We start from the raw sequence: 26,188 nt of genomic DNA on the forward strand, positions 1-26,188 counted from the left end.
AACCACTGGACTGCCACGGAAGTCCTCTTATTCTCTTTTTATAAGCCCACAAACCCTATTGGATTAGGACCCTACTTTTATGACCTCATGTAACCTAAATTACCTCCTAAAAGCCCTACCTCCAAATGCAGTCACACGGGGAGTTATAGTTTCAACATATGAATTTGGGAGGGGCACCATTCACTCCATAGCACCGGGAGTCAGAATATGGGGGTCCTAACCCAGATCCTGCCACTAAGTGGCTGTGATCCTGAGGTATATATCACTTGATTGTTCTTCTGGGTTTCAGGGCAAACATTTTTGATGCTGGGGAATGGTGACCCCTTCCATGATGATACAGGGTCCTGAGTTGAGGAACAACTTGCATTTTGTTCATTGTATCATTTACTCTGGCCAGAGAGGGGACCAATATATTGAAAACCATTTTGAAAATAATAAACCCTGAAAAAGGACCAGAGATTTTAAGGCATCAGCAAGAAAATTTCAGTTTTCCAAAGAGCCTTCTGGATAACTAGGGTTCTATAGTTCACCGGCACCAAAAGTATGACAAAAAATCTATGTGGGGTCTCAGTGATGAAAGAAAGGAATAAGCCCAGAATCTGAGACCAGTTTTGGTGGCTGATCTTGCAGCCAGCATCAGGGCAGAAAGAAAGGGCCAGCACTCACAGAAGAACATTGAGCACCTCGTTCGTGAAGTCACCTGCCGTGGTATCATGGAACCCATGTCATTCTCTCTCAGATTTTTTTCATTTTGTGTGAGCAAGCACCTGAAGTATTTTTTCAGATAGGATGAGTGTTGTAAACTGCTTGAGTTTTTACAGGTCTGAATATTGTATTTTGAATACAATATCCTTGGATGGGAGAGGAGAAGGATCTTGTACTCAGCTCACCAGATTAAACTGGAAGGCTTTTTCCTTTCTCAAAACTGTAGCCTGTATAGATAAGTTCATTTGTACCCTTTTTTTAGATTCCACATATAAGTGATATCATATGATATTTGTCTTTCTCTGTCTGACTTACTTCACTCAGTATGACAGTCTCTAGGCCCATCCATGTTGCTGCAAATGGTACTATTTTGTTCTTTTTTATGGCTGAGTAGTATTCCATTGTATATATGTTACAATAGCCAGAACATGGAAGCAACCTAAACGTCCATTGACAGAGGAATGGGTAAAGAAGATGTGAAAAACAAACAAACAAAAGAAAAACAGTAGCCTGGTCCCCTCCTTCCTGCCTCCTACTCTCTGGCTGATCTCCTTGGCTTACAGAAAGGTTCCCACAATCATGCATTCTGGTTACTTCTCCTGGCAGGCTGGGCTTGAAGACCAGGGAGCTCTCTATAATGGCAGGCTTGCTGACTCATCACCAGGTGCTCTGGGACTGCAAGGATGAGAGAGCTCTTCCAGTGTTTACCTAGGCCCTGTCAAAGAAAAATTGCTTTGGACAAGTCAAATAGGCAAAGAAGACTTTATCCAAGACTAATGCGATAAGGTCAAGACTGTGGCAACAGGGGTGAGAGATTGAACTCAACTCTCAATACAACAGAGGTAGCTGGAGGATTGTAGCCAATGGACAGGATGAGTGGCGTCAGTGGATGGAAAATACCAAGAGGAGCTTGGTTAGGTCCCAAGGGTTGTGGGATTCTTGCTAAGCTGGCTTGGCTGAATTCTTGCTGAACTGAGCTTAAGCAGGCTAAGGATGGAAGGCCCAGGACACAGTCTCATCAAGAGGAGAGCTCAGAGGAGCTGGACCAAAGTCTGGTCAAAGAAGGGTCCTTGTCAGCTTCTCCCTTATTCTACATACAAGGTACCATGAATATTTCTGGTCAATGCTGGGACTCTTGGCTTCCTGGGCAGTGGTTACCATCCTAATTAGATTGCTACCCCAGGCCTAATGGGATCTCTCTACCTATCTATTAATTTTTTTATTTGCTTGGTGGTATTTCCTTAAAGGTTGGTCATCCCTAGCACTTTGAAAGGCAAAAGTGTATTGTGGGGCTTCCCTCGTGGCGCAGTGGTTGAGAGTCCACCTGCCGATGCAGGGGACACGGGTTCGTGCCCCGGTCCCAGAGGATCCCACGTGCCGCGGAGCGGCTGGGCCCGTGAGCCATGGCCGCTGAGCCTGCGCGACCGGAGCCTGTGCTCCGCAACGGGAGAGGCCACAACAGTGAGAGGCCTGCGTACCGCAAAAAAAAAAAAGTGTATTGTGGTTACGAGCATGTGCTTTGGAATCAGAAGCACTTGGGGTCAGATCCCAGCTCTGCTAGTTGTTAGCTCTGTGAGTTTGGGTAGGTCACTTAAAATTATCTTCTTCCTAGAGTTGTTAACTATTACGGTAATTACCATTGCCCATTAAATGGAAGCTACCATTAATATTATTATTATTTTGACCCAGATTCAAATCATCTGGATCTCCTCAAGCCAACTCCAACAGTATTCCATATATCATGACTAACATACAAATGTCCCTGGGCCTGGCAGATTGGCAAATATCTCCTAGGTACTGGTAACCTATACTGTAGCCCTGCTCGCTCCAGAAGAAGCAGAGTCCCTGAAGCCCTCTGTGGTAGCTCTCTTACTCTGCATAGCAATTTGACTTGCACTGCACTAACTATAAGGGAAGCTAACTTTATTCCAATTGCGTTAAGCATCAAGGCATTGGGACATTCTTTTTTATGGCGTAGTTGTTAAAGTAGTTACCTACATCAGTACTTAAAGTGCAGTGGAGTGTTAATGTCGTAGAGCTTGTCTGCTCTTCCCTGCTTATCATATGCTTCTCTCCAAGTTACTCTTATTAACTGATTTGTCCTCCATCGCCTCTTGACTTTCAAAAGTACATCTACAAGCTTTCAGAAGTTTGAGAAGGAATGTGTGTGTTGTACAAAGTTAGCGGGCAACGAAGAGGAGAAAACCCTGTCATTTTTGTAGAGGACACATAGAAGATTCAAGACGAAGGACAGAAATGAAAGAAGATCCTCGCAAATCATAGAGACTGTGGGTGCTGTTTCTGCTTCTGGTATCACCTCTAACGTCTTTATTCTCTGATAGTAATAGAGAAAATTCAACATTACAATGGGTAATAAGTGAGCATGTGTTTCCCTTCCAGCAAGTCTCAAACCTGACATCACTTCCAGGGCTGTCAGCACAATAAGGCTGAAATCACCGGTGAATCATTGAATCTGAATCACCTCTACCAAAATGTCAAGTTACAGACATCCTTTAAAGGAACCTTGGTAGAGGTTGCTAGGAATAGTGCTGATTTTTAATGAAGTATAAATTAAAGAAGAAAAGAAGTGAGTTAGAAAGAGATTTTTGTCCAGTGCTGTATTAGGAGTCTCCAGAGAAACAGAACCAATAGGGTGTGTGTGTGTGTCTGAGTGTGTGTTTATATATATATATATATATATATATATATGGAAAGATATTTATTATAAGGAATTGGCTCATGCAGTTGTAGAAGCTGAGAAGTCCCAAGATCTTCAGTCATCAAGCCAGAGACCCAGGAGAGCTGATGATTTAATTCCAGTCTGAGTCCAAAAGCCTGAGAACCAGGAGAACTGATGGTGTTAAGTTCTCTCCCAAAAGCTGGCAGGTCTGAGACCCAAAAAGAGCCAGTGTTTCAGTTTAAGTCCAAAGGTGGGGAAAAGACTGATGTCCCAGATAAATAGGCAGAAAGAGTTACCTCTGACTCAGCCTTTTTGTTCTATTCAGATCTTCACCTGATTGTATGAGGCCCACCCACATTAGGGAGGTCAATCTGCTTTACTCAGTCTGTTGATTTAAATGTGAATCTCCTTCAGAAAGGCCCAGGGGACTTCCCTGGTGGTCCAGTGGCTAAGATTCCGTGCTCCCAGTGCAGGGGGCCCAGGTTCCATCCCTGGTCAGGGCACTAGATCCCTCATGCCACAACTAAAGACCCCCACATGCCACAACGTAGATCCCGCATGCTGCAACTAAGACCCAGCACAGCCAAATAAATAAATAAATAAATATTAAAAAAAAAAGACCCTCTCAGAGACACCCAGAATCATGTGTGACTAAGAAGGCAGGCTCGTGTGTGATCACACAGGATCTTCTTTGCGGCACGTTTAGTTGCGGCATCTTTTAGTTGTGGCATGCGAACTCTTAGTTGCAGCACGCACGTGGGATCTAGTTCCCCGACCGGGGGTTGAACCCAGGCCCCCTGCATTGGGAGTGCGGAGTCTTACGCACTGGGTCACCAGGGAAGTCCCACCATATGGTCTTCTTAAGGCAGATCAGATTATTCTCTCCTGGCGGTAACGATCGTCAGGTATAGCACTTATACTCCTGACTTTACCAGTTTTCAAAGTGTGGTTCCTGGGTCAGCCGCAGCAGCATCCCCTGGGAATTTGTTAGAACTAGAAAATCTCAGTCCCACCCCAAACCTACTGAATCAGAAACTCTAGGGGTGGGACCCAGAAATCTGCATTATAACAACCCTTCTGGGTGACTCTGATGCTTACTTAAGTTTGAGAACGGCTGACCTAGGATATTTGCAGTTAAGTTGCTTGCTAGTGATGAATATACCTTGAAATTGAGCAAAAAGCTAGAGAGGCAACAAATCATAACCCTAGAGAACTCCCAAATGGTACAGATCACATTCTTCCTTTAAGCAGATATTTTTGTCAGTGTATGGTGGATATAAGCCTTGCTCAGTTTAGTCACATGTCCTTTCATGTGTTTTCATCAGTTTGAAGAAGGCAGGCTCACCCACAAGTGGCATGTGTCATACCTCGGTGTCCTTTCATAGTGCATTGGAGATCAGAACTGATGTTCCTCTGTGAAAAGTGTAGGACAGGCAAACCTAGTTTGCTGAATGGTTGAAACACAAGTTCTACTTCCTGTGGTCCAAAGGGTGTGAAATGGATGAGGGGAAGAGACCTCTGCAGGTAACTTTCGTATTGTGGCTCTGCCTTTTAGCATTTTCTTACCTCTGTAGGCTGACAGAGCTCCTGAAGATTCAAGAAGCTCGTTTAAGGTAGACAGTGATTAAGCACCCTTATTGTTACTGTCAGCAGCCAAAGGACTTACTGCTTCCTCAGCTCTGTTTAAAAGCAAAGTCTTCCAGGGCCTCCTGCTTACCTGTGTAGCAGCTACCGGGGACAGAGTTATTTTCACATTTTTTTCTTTTCAGAATTAAGTAGAGGGAGGGAGAATTATTTAGGAGGGACAAATATGCCTGTTATTGGTAATAACAACAATTTGCTGTTGATGTTCTTTAAAAAAAAAAAAAAACACGTAACAATTTTTCCTTGCAGAGTCCGAAGACTCTGCATATATTACCAAAAGCACCAGAAGATTACCCCCAAACTGAATTAGGTGTTCCCGCATGTAACTCCCTAAACTTTTCCCTCTCATGGAATTGAGTACAGTGTTAAGATTATCTGCCTACTTGTTAGTTTCCTCATTAGAGGATAAATTCTGGGAGGGCAGAGGTATTTTTTGTCTTGCTTATTGTACCCACAATGTTCCTCACATAATGTGTGTTCAGTACGTTTTTGTTGAGTGAGGGAATTTTATGAAACCCCCCAGGGGTCGGGGCCTATGCATGGTGCTGGCTATACAGAGGCACACACGGCAGGCTCCTGAACATCAAGATATTGCAGTCTTGTGAAAGAGACAGACAAGAGTGAGTACTCCATAGGGTAAGGAAGACTTCACAGAGGAATCGACATCTGAGTGAGCTTTGGAAGGATGAATAGAAGCTGGCCAGGAAGACGAGCCGAGGTGGGAAGTTATGCAGAAGGTGTCAGAATCAGGTGCCAGGATGTGCTGGGATACATAGTTGTGAGGCTGCACGGGCCATTCCAAGAACTGGAGGTGATTTGGTATTACTGAAATATCTGTTGTGAATTTATGGAAGGGAGATGGATGGGAAATAGAAGGTGAGGCCAGTTTAGGGGCTTAGAAGTTAGCATCTGAACAACGGGGATTCATTAAAGGGATTTAACCAAGGAGGTCACGAGGTGGCCGCTGAAGGATGAACTGATTAGGAAAGATGAGAGCTGACAGGGCCCGCACTGGGGCGCTGGTGGACATAGAACTGTCTGTACACGAAACTGACCGGAAGGAGGTGAGAGGAGAGTCGAAATGACCATGTTGGGGGCAGAGCTGCCCTACAGCCCAGATTATTAAAATCAATATAAAGTGGGTGTAGGAGCAGATATTGGGTTCATTTTAGACATTCTGAGTTTAGAAAACTGTGCACCCTTTTGGCAGAAAGTTCCAGAAAGCTACCAGCCATTCTGGGGGCTCAGAGAAGAGGCCAAGGATGGGGGGGGGATCCTCAGATTTACTCACACCTGTGTTTAAACAGACAAATAACCAAGTCAACCTTTGGGTGGCTGAGATCACTTAGGGAAAGGATGAAGCTCAAGGAGAAAAGAGGCCAAGCCAGAGCCTTGGGGAGTCAAACATGAAAGCGACAGAGGCAGGCAATCCAAGATGGTGCTTCTCGGGTGTGCCTCAGAATCACCCGCGGCGCGTGTCACAGCACAGACCTTGGACCCCCTCACGCACAGAGGTTTTGATTCAGTAGGTCAGGGGTGGGTCTGAGAATTGCATTTCCGACGTGCTCCCATCCGGGGCTGATACCGCTGGTCTGCAGGCCATGGTTTGGGTGGCAGTGGAACAGGCTGGGATGAGAAGGCAAGGGGGGCGATGGCTGCAGGGTAGGTTTTGAGGTGTCTGGGGATGTAAAGACCTTGGGCATGTTTGTAGGTTGAGGTGAAGGATGTGGCAGAGACAGGGAGAGGTTGGACATCCTGGAGAGCAAGGGGATGATTAAGGAAGGAAATTCGCGGATGAGAAAAGAGGAAGGGTCCAAAGAAGATGGAAGCACCAGCCATGATGGTCCCAGTAAAAATGTCTATGGGCCATGGTGTCCCCTTTAAAAACCAAAGCCCCCTTGGGTAAGATGATTTTCTTGTAGCTTCCCCCTTTTCTATTTTTTTTTTTTTAATCTCCCACCTCTTCCAGCTGCTGTTTACTGTCACCTTTCTGACTCTCCTACTGTGCCTAGGAGCCTTTGTCTCTCTGCCAGTATTCTCTCAGTGCTGTCACTTCCGTGTACAGAGCCATAAAGAGATGACTTGCTGCAGATGAATGATCAGTAATGAATAGACTTTCAGCAACACAAGGCGTTTCAAGGGTAAAGGAACATTTCAAAAGCTGTTGGATTATTATTGCTAAAATTGTGTTTCTACCGCCTTCTTGCTAGAACTGTCAAGCTGTTTGACAGCTCCCCTGGGATGTCAGTCTCTGGTATCGCAACCCTAGCAAAGCATAAAGACACAGCTCTCTCCCCTCTGCTAACCAAAGCCTGCTTCCTTGTAGCCTCAGAGCCTGCAGCCAATCTAGAAAAGCTTCAAAAATCACTTTGTACAATTTTAAAAAAACAACCACCACCCCGATTATAGCTGTGAGCAGCTATGGGCCCATGTGTGTCACACTGTTTGAGTTTAAGACAACAAAAATTTATTGAAGGTTCGTCATAGAACAAGCACCACGAGAGGCACTGAGATCCAAAGATTAGAAGAATTTGATCTTCTGTTGGGATTCTGAGAGGGCCTTCATGTCCTTTTCTTTTCTGAGTCCTGAACCAGATGACAGAGGAAACAGACTGGGATTCAAATACCACCTTCTTTGCTGCTTAAGCTGGTCTGGAGGATGTAGCTGGGACCCAAGGACAAAACAGGAATCTCATTTCTTCCTGCGTGAACTGAACTTCCCCCCTAGACATAGGCTAAGTCACAGGAAACTGCTTTACCGCTACTGCATGAACAGAGAAGAAAGTATATGGCCTGTGGGATAGACAGTTCTGAGAGAGAAACTCAGCAGGAGCACGGGCAGTGAGTGTATAATGACCCTGTACCTAGTCTTATCAATCACAGAAGTAATTTTTTCTTCCTGGAGGAGGAATAAATAAGGGAAGTGGGCAAAGAATAGAAGGTGTCTCCTCAATACTGTAGACAGGAAGTTTCTATGTTCTTGACCAAAGCAAACTGGGGAGATGGGAATAGCATGGTTTATCCTTCATTTTCCAACCATTTGATCTCTTAACTCATGAGTTTTATAATCAGACCTCTGGCCCACTGAGGATGGGGCTGCCCTCCTGTGATACGTGTGTCAGGAGCGATAAGACAGAAATGCCGGGGGTTGTATTCCAGGCATCAAGGGCAGTCAGCTCCAGCTTTCATAAGACCTTTTCCTCCTGTAGTGGCTTTGTGTGCCCGTCTGGGAACCAGTGGTGGGCTTCCCAGCTGTGCCTGCAGAAGGGTCCATACAGGGACAGAACAGGTACATTGATCAGATTAACTCCAGCACTGTGCTTTGCTCTGAACCAAAGGTTCATTTTCTGTTCTAGTTCTCATCTCAAAAATGTCCAGCCATGTTTCGCTGTGAGCCCAAACTGTAGCATCAGAGTACTCCAGTAATACCGTGACAGCAACATAAAATTGCCTTGAATTAGAATACTCCTCCCATGATTAAATTCCAAAAGGCAATTTAAGTTCCTGCCTCAAGAAGCTCTCAATCTAATAGAATAAGACAAATGCTTAAACAAATAATTACAACCCAATGTGAGCATTTTAGGGTAAAAATAAAACCACAGCGGCTTAGAGGAGGCATTAATTCTATCTGAGAGAGTGGGAAAAGGTTTCACTTAACTGATAGCTTTTTAAAAAACTTTTTATTTTGAAAAAATTTCAAATGTACAGAGAAGTTGCAAGAATGGTAAACATTAACTCGGATTCACCAGTTGTTAACGTTTTGCTGTATTTGGTCTTCTCTAGTTACACACACACACATGCGTGCACACACACACACTATTATTGTTACTATTAATTTTGCTGAAACATTTTAAAGTTACAGACATCATCATCCTTTGCCCCTAAATACCTCAGGATGTATCTCTTAAGAACAAGGACCTTCTCTTAGGTAACCACAGTGCAGTTTTCAGATTCGGGAAGTTTAATATTGCTATAATGCTATTATATAGTAAAGAGTCCATTTTCTAATTTCACCACTTGTTCCAATAATGTATTTTATAGCAAATTTTTTCAATCTAACATCCAACTCAGGGTTACATGTTATGTTTACTTGTCATATTTGTTTAGTCTCCTTTAATCTAGAACATTTCCTCAGCCTTCCCCTCCTTCCTTCCTTTCTTTTTTTTCATGATACTGACATTTTTTTGTGTGTGTGCCGTACGTGGGCCTCTCACTGCCTTGGCCTCTCCCGTCACGGAGCACAGGCTCCGGACGTGCAGGCCCAGCGGCCACGGCCCACGGGCCCAGCCGCTCCGTGGCATGCGGGATCCTCCCGGACCGGGGCACGAACCCGCATCCCCTGCATCGGCAGGCGGACTCCCAACCACTGTGCCACCAGGGAAGGCCGATACTGACATTTTTAGATTATAGGTCAGTTGTCTGGTAAAACGTTCCTCAGCATGGGTTTGTTTGATTGTTACCTCATGGTTAGATTGCATCATGCTTTGTTTTTCTTTTGAAATAATTTCAAACTTACATAAAAGTCAGAATTATATAGCTTTGCACCTTTTTTTAAGTTCCAAATGATTCTTCTCCAGGTTCACCAAGTTTTAACATTTTATCACATCTGCACTTGTTTTATCATTTTCTCTTTTCCCTTTATGTGTGTTTGTATGTGTATGTAGGCATAGACAGTAGTTTTTTTAAAAAAAATCTGAACCAGTTAAGATAGGTGTCACCCTTTAAGTGACAGCTTTTAAATTTTTTAAAATTTAAATTAAAATTGTGTATATTTAAGGGGTACAACATGTTTTTGTATGCATGTACATACTGAAACGGTTATGATAGTCAAGCTAATTAACGTACCGTTTCCTTGCCCCAGAATAGTTAACCTTGTATTGTGGTGAAATCTAACCTCTTAGCAAATTTCCAGTATTCAATACAGTATTGCTGACTACAGTCATCATGCTGTACACTGGATCTCTAGACTTCTTCATCCTACATGATGGCAACTTTGTACCCTTTGGCCAACATCTCCTTGTTTGCCCCACCTCCACACCTCTGGAAACCACCGTTTTACTCTCTGCTTGTATGTATTCGACGTCTTTAGATTTCACATCTAAGTGAGATCATGCAGTTTTTATCTTCCCACATCTAGATCATTTCATTTCACATAATGTCCTCTGGGTTCATCCATGTTGTCACAAATGGCAGGAGTTTCATCTTCTTAAAGGCTGAATAATATTTCATTGTGTGTATCCATCAATGGACAATTAGGTTGTTTCCATATCTTGGCTATTGTGAATAATGCTGCAGTGAACATGGGAGTGCAGGTACCTCTTTGAGGTACTAATTTCACTTCTTTTGGGTGTATACCCAGAATAGGATAGTTCTGTTTTTAGTGTTTTGAAGAACCTCCATATTGTTTTCCATACGGCTGGATGAATTTACATTCTCACCAGCAGTGCACAAAGGTTCCCTTTGGCAACATTTTGTTATTGCTTGTCTTTTGTTATTGGCAACATCTTTGGCAACATTTTGTTATTGCTTGTCTTTTGATGGTGGCCATCCTAACACGTGTGAGGGGACATCTCGTGGTTTTGATATGCATTTCCCTGATGATTAGTGATGTTGAGCACCTTTCTTGTACTTGTTGACTGTATGCCGTCTTTGGAAAAATGTCTGTTTAGGTTTTTCCCCATTTTTTATTTGGGTAGTTTGTTTTTTGCCACTGAGTTTTAGGAGTTCTTTATATATCTTTTATATTAACCCTTATCAGATATGTGGTTTGAAAATATTTTCTCCTAATCTGTAGGTTGGCTTTTCAACTTATTGATTCCTTTGCTATGTAGAAGCTTTTTAGCTTGTTTATTTTTGCTTTTGTTGCCCGAGTTTTCGTTGTCGTGTTAAGTGACAGCTTTTGAAAAAGTTCTTGAGGGGATGAAGAAGCTTGCGAGTTGGACAGAACAACTTGGTGTGGGAAGGGAATTACAACCAGAGGGATCAACATGTGTGGAGATGTAAGCCAATATGTATATGATGTAGCTGGTGAAGACTCAATATTTTAGAGTAACCAGGATGGGGGAGAAGGGACAGGAAGGCAGTTGGACTTTGTTCCATATGAAAAAAGAAACGTTGAAGATATTAAAGCAAAGAGATGATAGCATCATATTATTTTCTAGAGAATTTAACTGTAGGGCATCTTGGAGGAGAAAGGGCAGAAGAGACCAACGAGGTGGACGTTGCATTAGACCAGGTGATGAAGAAGACCTGAAGGAAGGGGATGCAGGAGAATCTTTGTTGAATTCCAGCTGTGTGCTGGCCATTTTGCATTTAATTATCACAAAAACCTGAGGTCAGAGAGGTTAAGGAACTTGGCCAAGAATAGTCTTGGTAAGTTTATGGCATAGTTAATATTTGAACCCAGGCCCATGTGGCTCTAAAGGCCTGGGGTCATGAGGGATGGAGCAGGACTGAGAGGTGGACATAGGATTCTGGATATCAAACTCTGATAGCCAGTTGGACACAGTGGACAGGGAGACAGGAGGATAACAGTTGATATTAATGATGAAAATGGGGGAATTCCCTGGCGGTCCAGTGGTTAGGACTCCATATTTCCACTGCAGGGGGCACGGGTTCCATCCCTCATTGAGGAAGTAAGACCCCATGAGCTCTGCAGCACAGCCAAAAAAAAAAAAAATGATGAAAATGGTTACTAGGAAGAAAAAGAATTGGCGAAGACAGAGAAAATGGTCATTTTGTTAATAGTCTCTATGACTTTGGTTTGGAAGGCTGGGTTTGTGCAATACCTAGGACAAGATGTCTAGTGGGCAGTTTGGCTTAAGAGCTCAGAAGAAAGGTCTAGGTTAAAAGTAGAGGGCTTCCCTGGTGGCGCAGTGGTTGAGAGTCTGCCTGCCAATGCAGGGGGCATGGGTTCGTGCCCCGGTCCGGGAAGATCCCACATGCCGCGGAGCGGCTGGGCCCGTGAGCCATGGCCGCTGAGCCTGCGCGTCCGGAGCCTGTGCTCCGCAATGGGAGAGGCCACAACAGTGAGAGGCCCGCGTACCGAAAAAAAAAAAAAAAAAAAAAAAAGTAGTGCCACTTTGGGGCTTCTTTGTCAAAAGCCAGAACGGATGAGAGGAGAATCCGTGAATATGTACCCAGATGTCAGCTAAAGTAGCGTTCTCTTTTGAGATTTAAGTGTTGAAGTTAGCTTGTCCCCATCCCACATCCATTGGGGCCTTCAATGCCTGCTCCAAGATTTCTGTTAATTCCTGGGAGCTGATTTTATGGCTCCTTTGGCTTTTGCATTTCTGCTTCCACTAAATTCTTCATGTCACTTGTAACTCAATTCCCTTGTTCTTATTCCTTGGTTCCACGCTGACCCAGTTGTAGAACTCAGACCCGCCCCCGATCTTTTTTTCCTGGATTTCCCTCCAAATCACTCACCTAAGGCATTTGTGCATGTGTCAGATATTACTGAAGGCTTAGGGGATTTTATGTCCTTAGCAACACAAACAATGTAAAGTCCAATAATAGATATTTCTATTTTAAACCTACTTTCAGCTCTGCTGTCCCTGGAGCTCTCTCCCCAAGCTTTTACCTCCCACGTTGTTGTTTGAGCCCCATTTCTCCTTATCCCCCTCCCATTTCCTCTCCTTTTTGCTCTCTTTCAGTCCTCATCTCCTTGGTCTTTCTTTTTTTTTAATGTAAAGCTCTGTTTAGCTCTCTCTTTTCTTCAGTTTTATTGTAAGTCTAGCTTTCTTCTTTCATACTTCAAGCATTGGGCTTCCCTGGTGGCGCAGTGGTTGAGAGTCCGCCTGCCGATGCAGGGGACACGGGTTCGTGCCCCGGTCCGAGAAGATCCCACATGCCGCTGAGCCTGCGCGTCTGGAGCCTGTTGCTCCGCAACGGGAGAGGCCACAACAGTGAGAGGCCCGCGTACCGCAAAACAAACAACCAAAAAAAAACTTCATTCATATCAAGGTAGTTTCCTCAATAAGGCATTTTCTATCCCTAAGAGGAGCTCTGACATCAGCTGCTAAAATAATAATTTTTCACCCCAATATTTATAGATAGGTTTAAAAGTGGGAAGACGGAATTTAAAAGAGATTATGTCTGTTGTTTCTGCTTTCTCTGTGAATGAGACATGCTCATCTGTTGCGATAACGATGGGCTTGTGAAGATCTGACAGCCAAGGTGAGGGATTCTGTCAATAGAAATTTACCAGATTTCTAAAATATTATAAAATACCATATTTACATAGGATGATTCCTTTAACTAAGCCTACAGACTTGTAGAATTGATTCCCTTGCTAGAGATGGATTCTTCAGTTTACTGAGTACTTAGGTCAATATGAGAAAAGTAGAAAAAGCAACGGAGAAGGAAAAAGTCGATGTAAGCAAACTAAAGCCAGAGTAATGGAGATCACAAGACCTCACTAATCCTCTCTCCCAATGTAGGCATGAATACATGTTAAGCAGTTTTGGCACTGTGTTGGGGCTAGAGAGCTGTTCATCTTGTAGCTGAAGAAGGATAAAGGAGTTGCATTAGTTATTTATTGTTCCATAACACATTACCTCACACTTTGTCATTTAAAACACAACTATTTATTATATCTCAATGTCTGTAGGTCAGGAATTCAGCAGCAGCTTAGCTGGGCCGTTCTGGCTCAGGGTTTTCCATTAGGCTGCAGTCATCCAGAGGTTTGGCTGGAGCTGGGGTGGTCTGCTCCCAGTTTTACTCACCTGGCTTTGCGCAGGAAGCCTCAGTTCCCTATCACAAGGACCTCTCTGTAGTGTTGCTCATGACATGGCAGCTGGCTTCTTCCAGAGTGAGGGATGGAAGAAAGAGACAAACCATGGTGAAAGCTGAAAAGCCTTGTATAACTTAATCTCAGGAGCGACACGTCATCACTTTTCCTGTATTCTCTTGGTCACACACACCATCCCTGGTATAGAGTGGGAGGGGACCACAAGGGTGTGAATACCAGGGGCAGGGATCATTGGGGACGTTTTGGAGGTCTGCCAACACAGGAGTCTTTCCACAAACTTTTTTTTTTTTTTTTGGTACAGGGGCCTCTCACTGTTGTGGCCTCTCCCGTTGTGGAGCACAGGCTCCAGACGCGCAGGCTCAGCGGCCATGGCTTACGGGCCCAGCTGCTCCGCGGCACGTGGGATCTTCCCAGACCAGGGCATGAACCCGTGTCCCCTGCATCGGCAGGCGGACTCCCAACCACTGCGCCACCAGGGAAGCCCCCACAAACATTTTTTTTGATTGTGTCTGTGTGGGCTTATACTTTAAAATGCCACGAAGGGAGATATTTAGACAGACTGGTAGTTAGTTGACTTTTGGATTTAACGGACTAGTAAAATAAAAAATAACTGATAGTGGTAGGGAGCAAAATAGGTATGTTTCAGTATTTCGTCATATAAGGAAGATAAAGAAAAAACTGCCATTTACCATTATCATCATTTCATAAAAACACATGTTAGCACAAGAAAAGGGAAAGGACATAATCTCAAAGGACAATCTTTTCAATTGAATAAATTTAGCTTTATTAAAAACTCACGGGCTTCCCTGGTGGCGCAGTGGTTGAGAGTCCGCCTGCCGATGCAGGGGACACGGGTTCGTGCCCCAGTTCGGGAAGATCCCACATGCCGCGGAGCGGTTAAGCCCGTGAGCCATGGCCGCTGAGCCTGCGTGTCCGGCGCCTGTGCTCCGCAACGGGAGAGGCCACAACAGTGAGAGGCCCGCATACCGCAAAAAAACCCCAAAAAACCAAAAAACAAAAAAAAACTCACTAACTTGCCTTGGCTTTTCTCGTTTAACTGTAGACTGATGAAAACTTCATTTGTTCTTGATCTAAAAACTGTCATTCAGGGGCTTCCCTGGTGGCGCAGTGGTTGAGAGTCCGCCTGCCGATGCAGGGGACGCAGGTTCGTGCCCCGGTCCGGGAAGATCCCACATGCCGCTGAGCGGCTGGGCCCGTGAGCCATGGCCGCTGAGCCTGCGCGTCCGCAGCCTGTGCTCCGCAACGAGAGAGGCCACAGCAGTGAGAGGCCCGCGTATCGCAAAACAAACAAACAAACAAAAAACTGTCATTCAGGAACCACTGAGACAGACATGGAATGTCTTTAGAGATGACTATGAGAATCATGTAGAAACACATAATAGTCCATTCAAAGTAAGTGAAAAAGGGAGAAATGGAAATGGTTGATACATAAAGATAGCGATTTTACAAAATTGGGCTCAGGAGCTGGAAGGAAGCCATAGAGTTGGCAAATATTTAATTTATCAGTTTTTGTGATTGTTTTGCTATTAATTTATGTGCCTACTAACATTTACATGCTTATTGTTTAAGCTAATTAAATATGAAATATAAGGAAATATTGAGCATCATTGAAACATAGTTAAATGTACATAAAAATAATACAAATGCAGGTAGTATTTGAACTTTTAAAGGATTTTCATACTTAGCATTTTTCATATATGGTTAAAATGTTTTTGGATTATTTATATCAGCCATCCTTTTACTAAATAATCACCTCTTCACCTTACAGTTATGCTTTTCATCATAACCTACACAACGTAATGATGTGTGTCCCTTTGTAACAAGAGGGTGAAATAATCCGACATTAGAGTTATCCATTAGAGTTGAGCTTTGGGTTGTTCGTTTTGGACCACAGAATTGATGTATTTGTAGAAATGTGGTCACACTTTCATTTGGTTCCATTTTTGACCTGTGGCATAGTCTTTGCAAGGCTTCTGAAGGCTTGGGTTGAGGAAGGGGTCAATGATTATTTTGTTCTGGGATCGACTGGGACCACTAGCAACATGCTCTCACTATTTAGGTTGAGAATTCATATTTAGGAATATTTGGGAAAATAGTATTTCTCTTTAATAAAATCTTGTTGCAAACCTTCATGAATTGGTTTAAAATCTCCACATTTTTCTTTTGAAAATCTGGTTGGCAGAAACTACTTAAAAAGAATACATAAATCCATATGTTATTAAAAAGTTATATATTTTAAAAGTTTTGAGCAAGATTACACTTGGGAATTGCTCTTTCAATTTTGATTTTCCAGGCAAATTGGTTAACTAAGATGTTAATTGACGTTCTTTAAGTACCTCTGAGACACTTGGCTAATTTTCAGTTGGAATGCCTTGTTTACAGGAAGCTTTTTTTTTTTTTTTTTTTTTGCAGTACGCAGGCCTCTCACTGCCGTGGCCTCTCCCGTTGCAGAGCACAGGCTCCGGACGCGCAGGCTCAGCGGCCATGGCTCACGGGCCCAGCCGCTCCGCGGCATGTGGGATCCTCCCAGACCGGGGCACGAACCCATGTCCCCTCATTGGCAGGGGGACTCCCAACCACTGCGCCACCAGGGAAGCCCTACAGGAAGCGTTTTTAAGTGAAAGTAGTGAGCAGTTGATTTTTTAAATCTATGAGTAACTTTTGGTATTAGGACAATTTTGGAGTCGTGGAGCTACCTACAAATGTGACATTGGAACTCAGCCATCTAGTGCTTGGCCTGACTTGTCTTTTTTCTGGTTATAGCTCTCACTGCATTAAGGTCTTCAGCTAGTCATTCATGCCATGTTGTGGCATGTTGTACCTAACTGGGCACATTTTTACTACTTACTGGCGTAATTTAGGGCAAGTGTTAGGTGCCTGTATATTTGCCTTTGGGAACATTTGCATCACTATTTGGAACTTCCAGGAGCAGGCTTAGGAAATTTTGATGGCATTTTGATATCTACTGATCGTCCAGTGTGACTGCCTCGGCAAAGCTGTGCTGACATGGTGAGCAGAGAATAAAAACACACAGGGGAGAAGGCTTTTGAGGGAAGAAGGGAACTTAGAGACAGATACATTATATTTGAGGGACAGTAACTTTTAGAATGTTAATTGGTCATTATAGATTACACGTCTTGTGTAGACAACAGGTTTGCCTCAGGCTAAGCTTCCTGATGTGAAACTAGTACAAAACTTATTTTTCTTTTTTTAAACAAATTTTTTATTGGAGTACAGCTGGTTTACAATGTTGTGTTAGTTTCAGATGTACAGCAAAGTGAATCAGTTATACCTATACATATATCCACTCTTTTGTTAGATTCTTTTCCCATATAGGCCATTATAGAGTATTGAATAGAGTTCCCTGTGCTCTACAGTAGCAAAACTATTAGCAAAACTTATTTTTCACAGCCACGTGCAAGGTAGTGAGGAAACGAGTTAAATCCTCTTTTTGACGGTAATACACGCTTTGTTTTGGACCTCAGGTTAACTCAGTGTTCTTACTACAAATTATCGCAAACCACCCAAACTGTCCCACCTTTTGCCAGATGACAAAACAGCCTCTTTTTAACTTCAAAGCAAGGACTTTCAGACTGAGCCATTTAGCAGGCTAAAGAGTGCTATCCGTGGAGCCTCAGAAGATGACCTTTTGTCTTTTTTGGCATTGATGGACCAAAGAGAAGAGTAACCTTGGAACTCTAATCTAGAAATTGTCATGCATTGTTCTAAATATAAGCCACAAAATTGCTCAGTCATATATAGAAAGATCCTGAGTAGTGGTTGTCAGCACTTTCTTTTAAAATCAAAGCATTACGGAGAGAACAAGTTCTTATCTGACTTAAACTCACTGACAATTCCTGAATCATACCTTTTGAAGGTTGCTGGGGGTCACCAATGGCTTGGTTGTGATTGATCTAGAAGCTCTGCTGAGTGGACTGTGGGCCTGACCATTATCATGGAAAGTGACAACTGGCACCTCCCTCCCTGAGACTTGCAGTAACTTTTATCATCAATTTCTCCTTCCATAGCATGAAAACTCCCTTCTCCTGGGTATTAACATTTTGGGGAAAATAGGTAATCAGTGGGGACCTGCTAAGAGAGCGTTTTGCTGAAATTTTTTAAATAAACAATTTCCTGGTGTAAGAACACAGTCTTACTTAGTATAATTTGTCACATTATATGCATTTTATGTTTCTCTGGCATCTACACCTCAAACTGTAATTCCCTTGTGAAAGAAGTACTTACCAACTTCTTAGGACAGCCAGTTTTTAAATCTTTTTTTATCATTTCTCCATTAAACAGAATCAGATGCCTTAGTTAAATCCATTAACGCAACATGCAATTCACGTTGCCATTTTCAGCATTTCCCTCGCACTGCAGTGTAGTCAAGTTGTTAAGATTTCAGGCTCCGGGATCAGACTACTTGGGTCCAAATCCTGGCACCATCACCTACCGGGTGTGTGATTTGCACAAGTTACTTGTCCTCTCTGGGCTTCCGTCTTCTCCTCCGAGAAATGGGAATCGTCATGGTACTTACTGTGTAGGGTTGTCATAGGGACTAAATGAGGTAATACGTGCCACAAACAAACCTATTCACACTAATTTAAATAAGTAAGGTTTTCTTTTTTGTGCTAGTATGGTTACGTGAGCAATCTGATGGATACCCAGTGGCAGGTGGGGCGCATGCGTACCAGAGCTGGAGAGTAAGCAGCCTCTGGGGCGTGTCCCTCCATCTCCCACAGGTTTGTTTGCTTCCTTCTGTGTATTGGCTCTCTTTTCTGCAGATCAACTTTCTTTGCTTATCACAGTGCATATGTCCAGAAATTCTTTGCCTCAAATCTGTGCAATTTCTTAGATGAAGCACTCTCTATCACCTGACTCAGCTTCAAAGTGTCCGGCTCCCAAGTGTCCAGGTGAGAGCAAGTCCAGTCAGCTGGGGCTGGAGGGGAGGAGGCCGTGCAGTAGGAGTGGCGGCTCTTTCCAAAGGCTGATGGGTTTAGGGTCTCTAAGAAGGTGGCGGACGGGGCCAGCAGTAATTGACATCTCTAGGATAAACATAGCAACAGTGTTCAAGGGTGATTAAAGGCTTCTTGCCTTAACCATTAATTACTTAATTTTAAAAACTTTTTAAATTGAAGGATACCATACATATAGAAAAGGACACATATGTAAAGTGTATAGCCTGATGGATTGGGACAAACTGAACGCACCTGTGTAACTGCAGCCAGCTCAAGAAACAGCAGGACCAGTGCCCACGCAGCCCCTTTTGTTCCCCTCCAGTAACTACTTCCTAAGAGTAGATTAGTTTTGCCTGTTTTCATATTTTCTATGAGTGGAATCATACCCTATATACTTTTTCCTGTCTGTCTTCTTTTGCTAAACGTTGAGACATTCATCAATTTTGTTGTGTATATTTGCAAAGCATTCATTCTCATTGCTGTAAAGTATTCCACTGTGTGAATACACTATACTTTATCTAGTCTACCGCTGATGGACATTTGGGTAGTTTTTATTCTGTTTCTGTCTGTTTCTAGTGGTGCTGCCATGGACTGGTTTTGTTGAACATGTACGTGTTAGTACTGATTACTTTTACCACCAGAGGCTTATATACGGTGTGGTGAATTATCTTCCATTACATATAATTGTATTGATGGTCTCTTAAGGGTGAATATTGTTATGATTTTATCTAGTGATTTCTTATTTTTTAAAAAAATAGTTTATTTTTGGCTGTGTTGGGTCTTCGTTGCTGTGCGCGAGCTTTCTCTAGTTGCGGCGAGTGGGGTCTAGTTTACTCTTCGTTGCAGGGCATGGGCTTCTCGATGCGGTGGCTTCTCTTTGTTGTGGAGCATGGGCTCTAGGCACGCGGGCTTCAGTAGTTGTGGTACGCGGGCTCAGTAGTTGTGGCTTGTGGGCTCTAGAGTGCAGGCTCAGTAGTTGAGGTGCACGAGCTTAGTTGCTCCATGGCATGTGGGATCTTCCCAGACCAGGGCTTGAACCCATGTCCCCTGCACTGGCAGGCGGATTCTTAACCACTGCACCACGAGGGAAGTCTGATTTCTTTTTATGTTGTGACTTTCATGGCATGAGGGCAGGGTCATGCTCTAGACATTTTGCATATATGAAAGAACCTTGCATATATTTTGGTAGGTGCTCAGCTACTTATTGATGGAATGAATGAATGAATGAATGAACAAATGAATGAATGGTGTATGCCTCCTTTTCTGGGAACAAGCCCTGTTTTTTTTTTTTTTTGCGGTACGCGGGCCTCTCACTGCTGTGGCCTCTCCCGTTGTGGAGCACAGCCTCTGGACGCGCAGGCCCAGCGACCATGGCTCACGGGCCCAGCCACTCTGCGGCACGTGGGATCCTCCTGGACCAGGGCACGAACCCGTGTCCCCTGCATCGCAGGCGGACTCTCAACCACTGTGCCACCACGGAAGCCCAACAAGCCCTATTTATAGGAGAGGCTCCAACTGCTATATTTAGACAAGGTTCACCCGCTGCTCAACCAAGGCTGATGGATCGAGAGGTGGAAAAGGGACCCAAGCCAGGCCAGTCATACCTCTTTTCTGGGAATTTAAAATTTGGAACCAAAAATAAAGAGACTGGGCACTGCTGAGTCCCTATGACCATGCTTTAGAGAGAAGATCCATAGGCTTCTGCTATTAGAAGCCTACAATATGTTGTAAAAAGTCATAATATTGAGAGGTTTCATATCAGTGAAGATGAGCTTCATTGTATGTCCTGTTGTCTTGGCTTTCTTTCTTGAGGAGAGCCCCTGTGAATGTGATTGTATTTCCTGAGCCAGAACTTAAAATAGTAAGGCAACAGCCCAGGAGAGGACTTGAAGCCAGGAACTAGGTGTGAGACTGCAGAGGACAGATTGTAGAGATCCTACACATCAAGGCTTTAAGTCTTGAAAATTGATTTAACGTGCAGGTAAAGAGAGATGTCAAAGATGACACCAGGGGAATTCCCTGTTGGTCCAGTGGTTAGGACTCGGTGTTTTCACTGCCGAGGGAACTAAGATCCTGCAAGCTGCATGGCGTAGCCAAAAAAAAAAATGATGCCAGGTTTTGAGTTTCTATGTTAGGAAAGATAATGGTCACACTATTATAAATAAGGGCATTTGAGGAGAGCATAGGGGGAAGGGATAAAGATGAGTTCAGTGTGGGATACATTAAGCTTAAGGTCCTGGTAAGACAACCAGATTGTTCTGGTCAAGAATATTGACTTTGAAGTTGGGGAGACTTGGAGTTCCATCTGTACTTTGCACTTCACTCTGTGACCTTGGGCACCTTATTTATTTAGCCTCTTGACATGTCAGTTCCCTATCAGTAAGCTGATATCACCCTGCAAGGATTTAACTGAGACAATGCCAACGAAGGGTTTAGCTTAGTATTCATAAAATAGGTATTCATAGGATGATGATGGTGATGTCTCCAGTGCAGCTGGAAAATAGGGACTGGGGCGATGCAGTGAGGGATCTGCTTCGAGGTTTAGATGATACTAGGAAGAGAAGGCGGAGAGGAAAAGAAAGTGGCCCACATCATAGCTAGAGAGATGAACTGTGGGAGAAAAGAGGCTCACAAGATCCAAAGGAGGCAGGTGCTCAGCAGCACCCAGGGCTCTAGGGATGTCAAGGTTTGACCAAATTTTGGTTGGGTATCCTTTTTCACCCTAAACCTTGAACTATTGTTGGAATCAAATAAGTCGGCGTTAGGGGCAGCAATGTTAAGTCACTCAGATGTAGAAGAAGACATTTAGGATGAGTCCGCCAGGAAGCAGCTATCTGCAGGCCCTCTTTTGTCCGCGTGGAGATGAACCAGTGCTTGGTGATGAACCAGCCCTGGCTTCTGGGCTTCTTTTGCGTCTCCTCCCACACTGCCAGACTTCTGCCTGCTGCCACAGACCTCTGGAGGAGAGCCAAGAAGATAAAGTGTGAAGAAAAAAAAAAAAAAAGAACAACTTTAGGCTATTTTTTTTTTGCGGTACGTGGGCCTCACTGTTGTGGCCTTTCCCATTGCGGAGCACAGGCTCCAGACACGCAGGCTCAGTGGCCATGGCTCACGGGCCCAGCCGCTCTGCGGCACGTGGGATCTTCCTGGACCGGGGGACCGGGGCACAAACCTGTGTCCCCTGCATCGGCAGGCGGACTCTCAACCACTGCACCACCAGGGAAGCCCAGGCTATTCTTGATATTTGGGCAACAGAACAGTTTTCCCCATTTTCATTTCATTTCATTTCTTTTGATTTTTAAAGCATTTTGATTTTTGCTTCCCTGCCTCCAACTTTTCCCAACAAAATTGGTAAAAATTAGAAAGGAATTTTTTTGTGTGTGATAATTATTTACTTTATTTTTGTCTGCGTTGGGTCTTCGTTGCTGCGCGCGGACTTTCTCTAGTTGTGAGCGGGGGCTGCTCTTCGTTGTGGTGTGCAGGCTTCTGCTGTGGAGCACAGGTTCTAGGAGCACGGGCTTCAGTAGTTGTGGCACACGGGCTCAGTAGTTGTGGCTCATGGGCTTTGGAGCGCAGGCTCAGTACTTGTGGCACACGGGCTTAGTTGCTCAGCAGCATGTGGGATCTTCCTGGACCAGGGCTCGAACCTGTGTCCCCTGCATTGGCAGGCAAATTCCTAACTACTGCACCAGCAGGGAAGCCCAGAAAGGGGTTGTTTTTGTACATATATGACAGTGGTACGACTTTGAAGGTTTAAGTTTGTCCTTAGTAATAAAGGGAAAAGGAGAGGTAAGAGTGTGGTGAGAGGGAAGAGTAAGAAGATGTCAGGAAAGAGAGAAGAAAAGGGGGATCAGAAAAAGGAGGGGTGGATGGGTTTGGGGAGATGAAGAGTGTTCTCTGGAGAACAGGTTGCTAGGTTTTGAAAAGTTTTGTTTTGCAAATGGAAACCTTAGCCCAAACTGTCCCATGTCAGCCTCTGGGCTCCACCAGGAAAGGTGTGTGGATGAGACAGGGCAGCTGTGGAGGGGTCTCAGGGCGTGCAGTTTGTCTAACGTACAGACCACCCAAGTACGGGGATCCCAGCTCTCCCCTGCCTTGCCTCCCCAGCTTCTTTGTATCCTGGTGTGTGTCGGGTTCCCTGGTTGGAAAACCCTGGAGTAGAAGCCCCGCCCTTTGGAAATCAAAAGCATGTTTAAAGAAAGTTGAAGCAAATTTGATCTTACATCATATTGCATTTACGGATAATGGCTTAAACGCATTCCTGAGTCAACATTAATAATCAGGTGTGTCTTCCAGGATTGGTGGAGTTCCTCAACCCACTCGCATCATTTCAGTTAAACAAAAAGTTTTGTCCTGACTTTGCAAGTTTGAAGTTGACAGCGACGCATCTCTTAGGGCAGTAGGAATATGTGCGCTTTTCCGCTCACAGGGGTTGGCTCTTAAGTATTTCAAACTGCATCGCCTTTTCCTCCCAGTTTTGGTTGACCACGCCAACACGACTGGACTAAACCATTGTTTTTGCAAACCTCCGGGATTTTTTTTCCTAGGCATCACGCCGTCCGGTCTTTTCTTTGTTGTTAAATAATCAGAGTGTTTCACAACTCCAGACCATTGCCAGAGACCGGTAAGCTCACTGAGGAAGGCCTTTTCTGTGGGGATGGCTTTATTTTTAGACCTAAAGTTCACCGGGCCGCTCCAAGCGGCTGAGGTTCTGGAGTCAGAACGCGATCCAGAACCGGCGGGAGCATTCTCTTCGCAAGCCCCGGAGAGGTTTTTCGGAAAGGGTTAGGAGCATTGGTAGGACGCGGGTCTGAGGGCCCAGAGGGGCGGGCACGGGCTTCCTCCACGCGGGCGTCTCCCAACAATCCCCGGCGTGGCCGCTCGCGGTGCCCAAGGCCTTGGCGGTCCTTTGGGCGCGGTCGGCAAAGTTGCTGACGCCCCGCCCCGCTCCTTTGCCCCAGCCACGCCCCTTTCCCCCCGCCCCCGCCAACTCCCCGCCCCCCACGCTCTCCTCGCGCCCCCGCCCCCACCCCCACCCCCAGCTCGCGAGCGCCCGGGTTCGGCCATTTCCGGCGCGGCGCACTTCGGCAAGTTCCGCCGGCGCTGGTCGGAAATGGCTGCCAGCCTGCAGGGGGAGCTGAGGATCCGGCGCGGCCTGGAAGGCGGGCTGCAGGCGGCGAGAGCGGCTGTTGGGAGCCTGAGTCTCGCGCAGGCGGCGGTGGCGGCTCGTCCCTGAACTGGAAGCCGGTAGGACTCCTGGCGGCGGCGGGAGCCCGGAGCAGCCGGGGCGGCAGCCCGGAAGGGGCTTGTGGTAGGGATCCCGGGGCCGGCCGCGTCCGGGGCCGGCCGCTTTGGGGCCGCGGGAGCCGGCGAAAGGCTGCTGCCCGGTGCGGCGGGGGCGTGCAGCCTCGGAGTAGGCCTTCTCAGACGTCTCGGGAGAGGACTTCCAGAGCCTTAGCCACCAGCGAGGGGGGTGGGTAACGGGTAGCGGGCCCCCTCGGGGGTTTGGGGGGGTCTAAACGTGACCACCCCACCCCCAGACACCCCCTGTAGTCCCAGTTACCTCGCACCCACCTCTACCCCTTTTTCTAAAGGCTCGGCCTCAGCTGTGCAGCCCTCTCCCCTCCTTTCCCCTCCTGTGTTTGTCCAGCTGTTTGTGCAGAGCATCTTCGGTCCACGAAGGGGCCTCCCGGACTGCCCCCCCTCCCCTTTTCTGCGTGCACACACTCCCAGTTCTGCTTTCCGCTGCATTCAGACACAGCCGCCAGCAGCTGCTCTTCCTCTGGTTCTTTTCACCAGGCTCACCTCCTTTTATGAGGAGCCCACAGTCAGAATAGCCACTTCCTGCCCAAGGGTCCAGGTGCTGCTGTTCTGTGCTTCTGGGGCCCTGGGGCCCAGGATCTGAAGCGGTGGGCCCAAAGCTGCTTGGGCAGGAGAGGGGCTGCGGAGTGCGCGTCTACACGACTGAAATCTTAGCCGAGTTATTCGGATTACCCGGCACGGTTCAGTGCGAATCCGGAACCCTATGGAGACCGGGCAGGGCTGCCAGACTGCAGAGAGACTGTTTCTCTTCTCCACGTTGAGCCAGTGGTTCAGAACCTTTTTAAGTTTTTGTGGCTCTCAAAAGATTTGAATTTGATGAATTCCTCCCTCCTCTTTTCTTTTCAGAAATTCTAAGGGGCTTCATCAAGTCCTCTCGGTTCCACTCGTTTGGAGGAGGAGAGGCAGAGCACATGTCGTTTTTTTCCCCATATGTGGTTTATCTAAGAGGTCTCTTTATATTTCTTCTCCTCGCTTTCTTTCTCCAATTTAGGTAGCTTCATTTTTGAAGGCTGGGCTCCCCATGTTTTCTGACGTTTTTTAAAAGATCTGTGCATTGTAGTCACGAAGACGGCCTTTACCCCCGTTTTGCTCAGCCAGTGTCTCGCACTCTGGTTCAGTTATTCTAACTGTACTGAGTGCCTGGGATCGTAACCTGGGTGGTCCTGATAGTCTTGAGTGGAGCTCAGCGTTCTCACCAACTTTTACCAGGGGACTTTTAAATATTTCAGGGTGAAAGAAGACCCATGTTGTTAAACTCATACTTGGTGTGTTAAAAATACCTTTTCCTGTGGGAATTTCCTGATATTCTTCTTGTGAGGAGTCGTTAGTACTCATAAATATTGATATGAGGGAAACTGGCCTCAGTGCTTTCCGGAAGAGGATTCAAATCGTGTATCTTCAGAATACTTGAAACATGGTTTATTTAATACTTGAAGAGATGGCCACTGCTCTCCGGGGGGGCATACCTACTGGACAAACTATTGCCGAGCTTGCGTCTTCAGGTCCCCACGCCTCACTTTACTAAGGCGAAGAAAACCTGCTTAGCGTGTGTAGTTGGAATCTTTTTATGATTAGGCCTCAGAGTTTTAACCTGTGAATACAAAGAATTTAAGCAAACAGGTTTGAGAGAAATGAGTCAGGGGTAAAGTTAAGCCTGAGAAGTAGACTTCCAGGGGGTGAAGGGGGGAGATTCAAAGGATAGCTTGACACCATCAGAAGAATGTATGGGGATTAGATAAGGGCCTGCCCTTTCCCTCAGGGCTTTAGGATGGCTGTTGATTGAAAACTCACTGAAGGGCGGTACAGGAGTGAGGCCTTGGCTGTGGTGGGCTGTGTGTGTGTGGGCGTCCCTAACTGAGCCAAGACTGGTAGATGGTCCGGTGGAGGAGGGTTGGAGATACTGCCTGAAGCAGAAGGAGATTGAGGTATTAGGAGAAAAATGAAGATCCCTCCTGATCTGCTGTTGGTAGAGGCTTGAATGTCTTTGCATATAATTACTTCAGAGTGAGGCAAGGAATATGAACCTTTCATAAAGTCGTAAAACTGCACTAGTTTCTGCTGGATATTAAGTTTAGCTCAGGAAACTTCTGTTAACATATTTATCTT

The 26,188-nt window shown here is 45.3% G+C and overlaps 1 protein-coding gene across 2 annotated transcripts in view; it reads left to right on the forward strand.

Annotated features, from left to right (window-relative positions):
* EXTL3 (exostosin like glycosyltransferase 3) overlaps nt 1–26,188 on the forward strand; it is a 125,870-nt gene that overhangs the window by 40,241 nt on the left and 59,441 nt on the right. The window contains exon 1 of one of the 2 annotated variants that reach the window (XM_082656976.1): nt 23,885–24,007. The exons of the other annotated variant lie outside the window; for it this stretch is intronic. The gene's annotated coding sequence lies outside the window, so the exon portion shown is untranslated. Of the gene's footprint in view, nt 1–23,884; nt 24,008–26,188 lie in introns of those variants that run through there. 2 annotated transcript variants of the gene reach the window in all.

Source organism: Grampus griseus (genome assembly GCF_964374135.1).
Source record: "Grampus griseus genome assembly, chromosome: 6".
Taxonomy (NCBI): domain Eukaryota; kingdom Metazoa; phylum Chordata; class Mammalia; order Artiodactyla; family Delphinidae; genus Grampus; species Grampus griseus.